At 33.8% G+C, this 4,324-nt stretch overlaps 1 long non-coding RNA gene across 1 annotated transcript; it reads left to right on the forward strand.

The window, feature by feature from the left end:
- Positions 1–1,589: 1,589 nt before the first annotated feature.
- Positions 1,590–2,738, forward strand: LOC148780141 (uncharacterized). Its single transcript, XR_016042595.1, has 2 exons — positions 1,590–1,720; positions 2,304–2,738. It is a non-coding gene; the product is annotated as an uncharacterized LOC148780141 (long non-coding RNA).
- Positions 2,739–4,324: the final 1,586 nt, after the last annotated feature.

The following is a 4,324-nucleotide window of genomic DNA, read 5'->3' on the forward strand; positions in this document are numbered from 1 at the left end:
TCTTGCGGCCCCGTCAGGGATGGCTGCCACGTTTGGACAAACAAAGGAAACTAATAAAAAAAATAGAAGACAAAAGTGGTCCCTATTGTGTTCGCCCTTTAGTGGCTCAGCCGACTCTTGGGCCACTATTTATGGCCCCGGCCCTAACCCCTCTTACTATGTATCTAGCCCTTGGAATCCAATGTACTATTTGATCACACAGAGCTGACATATGAACGTCTAAGAGATGATATTGTTAGGGAAATGTATTATATGTGTCTTAAGACCAAGTTCCTTAACTATATCCATTTTAATGCAAAAATCTTAACCAAAAAACAAATAGATGATAAATTTATTAAAAAAGTATTATTTTTATTTTTACAATTTAGGGGAATTGGCTAAAAAATCATATTTAGTTTCCCGAAATTAAATACTTCAATATATTTCATAATTCCCACTCAAGTTCAACTTTTTGAAATCATGAAGTTTGTTCTAATTTTATCTATTTTTTGATACATCGGATCAAGCTCAAATTTAGTATGCTTGTGTTTCTCATCATCATAACACCTATAAAATATTTAAAAATCATAAAAAACCAAAATACCTTGTAATATTCAAAGATATTTAGGTAATTTTATTTATTTTAAATTAATTGTTAAATATATGTGTATATATATGATGATGAAAAGCAAGATAATACCAAATTTAAGCTTGATCCGATGTACAAAAAAAGTGATAAAATTAAAATGCACTTCATGTACTCAAAGGTGGAACTTCAATATGAGATATTGAATATATGAAATTATTTTTCAATTTCAAAAATAAAATAGGATTTCTCTTGGCCACCATAGTTGAGATTCTCGACCCCAACTTTGGACCCAAAATCCAAATCCGAAAATACATTTTTGATACAAAATAAAAAATTATAGATATTTTGGAGAAAGGACTGTCTAACCCTATTTTCAAGAAGGAAATTTCATTTTCTCTCTATCTCATCTCATCTCTCGTGTAGTCCTTCCCATGAAATATCTAATCTCACTTCAATAAGTTACTGCCCATCCAACCCCTGACTAAGGTACTGCTATTTTTCTCAGGGATATAAAAGGGCCAACCATATGAGGTTGGCTCAATTAAGACCACCATCCAACTGGACCACTTGGAAATGTAATGCATTAAATGTACATTGTCCCACCCCATTCCACAATTAGGTGTGGCAACGGGTCAAGTCGGGCTGGGCCGGGCCGAATCTGGACCCAAAAATAACAAAAAGTATATATTTAAATACTACGTTAAATATTATAACTAAAATATATAATTATGTTTATTTAAACATTATTAAAATATTATATATTTAAATATTATTTGAATTCTAACATTATTCGGATTTGGTACGGGTTGGGTCCACAAAAACCTGGACTCGGACCAGAATATTGTTTGGGTCCAATATTTGGACCCGGACCTGATCCGCCGGGTCCAATTTTTGGACCCATACCGTCGGGTCCAGGTCTATTGCCACCCCTGTAGACAATCTCTCTCTCTCTCTCAAAAGTCTCAACACACCCTCCACCCTCTCCCACTCCTATAAATAGGGGTGACTCTAGGTGATCTTCACATCCTACTCCTTTAACAAGTGCTACTTGCTCATTGAAAATGGCTTCCAAGACTCTTTTCATCCTAGGCATACTCTCTATTGCCTTCCTCCTCATCTCTTCTGAGGTTTGTGCTAAGGAGGTTGATGCTGGTAAGGAGTGTCATTCCATTTACAAACACGTAGTTTAGTTGTGTATATGTATTGTTTTCCAATAACTTTTGCATATTTAGTTAGATATGGAAATGCATTAGATGATGAATGTGAAGGTTTCACATCCTCCACTCAAAAGTCCACAAAATGTGAAAGTCTTTGTTTGGAAGAACTACGCCTTCCAGCCGTCTGCCGTGTTATCAGACGGTTGGGGCGATGTGAAGTTTCCTACAGAAGATTCACAATGCTTATTTGTATAGGTACTATGAATGCTTTATAAGAACTCCAGAAATAATTGTTAAATTTCTTTTTAAATTTTGCCATTTTTTTTCAGACCACATGAAGATTTGTGCATGCCGTAGCGGCCTTAATATTCTTCTTTGTATCGTTCCAAGTTCATCAGATGTCTGGGATTGCATCACTAAATCAAATATTAGCAAATAAATGAGGGATAAATATACATTATGTTGTTAAAAACACGCTCTAATTGTTCACGATGAAGATTTTTCTATAACGCCAAAAATCTTATTCTCGTTTTTTTCTCACTAAAAAATGACCTGTCGCGCTTGTTTCGCTGTGGCAGACGAAGTAGTAGATAAGGAAGCTGCACAGACAGAGCAATACGGCGGTGGATATGGTGGGCGTGGTGGTGGATACGGTGGTGGGCGTGGTGGTGGATATGGCGGCGGGCGTGGTGGTGGTGGTGGTGGATGTCGCCACAGACGCCGATGCTGTGGCCATAGGGGGTGCTATTGTTGCTCCCAAACTGAGTTCGACGCCCTCGCCAAAGCACAAGTGAACACTGAGGCTATGCCCCATAACTAGACTTTCAGTCTAATGTGGCCTGTGTGTTTGATTACAAGTCATGTACTTATTATACAGTATCTGCAGTAAATAAAGGCCACTTTGAGCTTGCCCTTCCTTAAGGATATCTATGCATAACCTTGTGCTATGTGGTTTTTATATGTAGCCCTTTTGTTAATGGTTTATAAGTAACTTCCTTGCGTCATTGATGATATGAGTATGATGTTCCCTTTTCTTTTCTTTTTTTTCTTGTTTTTTTTTTATGTTATTGCCTATTCATTTTCTGGTTGGAAAGTATTGCTTTAGTCTTGATAAGTAGATAAAAGCATTATTTATTCTGGTTAAATACTTGTATTTGGTCTCATATTTTGGGTAAAGTTGATGGAGAATGTAGCAAGTAGAATCTAGCTAATGGCTTCAATTTAAGAAATGGTACCATTTCAAAGTCCAAACCTTTTGTTCATTTGTATCTAATTTACGCGATAATAAAATAATTGGATTTTTAAAATAATTGGATTTTCAATTATCTTAACAAATGTCATATTGATAGAGTGATGTACGTAGGGATCTTAAAAAATTTCCTAAACTATAAAATGCTCCATTTATAGGTGGAAATTATAAATAAGGTCGATCAACCCACATTTTTTCTATATTTTTAAAATTTCCTCTGGGTCCAAGAACATCCTCGGACCGACTTTTAATATATTTTTGTAGTGTTTATGTTAGTTGGGCACTATCCTAAAGCTTGGAACAATACCCTACTAACAAAACAAAAAAAAAACAAAAAAAAAAGAAAACAAACAACAAATTTGGACCTAGGATTCAATCCTCAGACCGAAAGGCAATTTTTAAAAAAATAAACATAGGCATGATGACCGACCTTCTTAGTAATTTCTACCTATAAATGAAGCATTTTATATTTTAGAAAACACTTTAGGGTCCGTATGTAACTCACTCTATTTTATAACAAAAATGTTGATTATGAATATTCTGCATTATAAATTCATACTTTAAATTGTAAATATTCTTTGATTTAAAATCATTAATCAAAATTAAAATTAGATATTTGAATTTTAGGAAAGACATGAGTTTGGAGTCTCACTTTTGTCTTCAGTTTTGAGAAAGAGAATCTAGGAAATTGTTCGAGATAAACATTTATGCATGGGTGTGGTTTCCATAAGGTTGCAACCTTAAACAATCCAATTAAGGTGCACCTCCAAATTTTATTATAGCATATAATTTTGATATTTTTTTTTAAAAAAAGTATCTCAAAATCTATTTTCATATCTAATTGTAAAATTTTAAACTCCAAAAATGGTTAAAATCAAGTAGATCAATAAACGTGAGGAAATCATGAAAATGGACGGTCTAGATAAATTGTTGTAAGATGCACTATTTTTAAGATTCAAAATTCTTTTTATTTGTTATAGTCATATATCTCCATGTCGAGATGGTCAATTAGAGTGTTTTTCAACATTAAAACAACATTTTCCGATAGATTTTTGAGGTGCATCTGTAGTTCTACATTTTAAGGTTGCAACCTTATATAAACTTTTTCTTTTATGTATTTAATATGCTTAGAGATAGAGATTGAGAAGAGAATACGCAGGGCAAGAAGAGAATACGCAGGGAGAGATGATCTATGGCTCCCTAAGAGCTAGTTTGAATGTCAGATATAAAGGACCTTCACATTGAAAAAGTTGTAAGTTTGATTGAAAAATCATATTATTTTATTTTATTATGTACTAGACTTTTTTGATGTCGAAGTTATTTTATTTTATTATGTACTAGAGTTTTTGG

The sequence above is a fragment of the Amborella trichopoda genome, chromosome 10 (assembly GCF_054954075.1).
Source record: "Amborella trichopoda isolate Santa Cruz 75 chromosome 10, AtrichopodaSantaCruz75HAP2 v2.0, whole genome shotgun sequence".
NCBI lineage: Eukaryota > Viridiplantae > Streptophyta > Magnoliopsida > Amborellales > Amborellaceae > Amborella > Amborella trichopoda.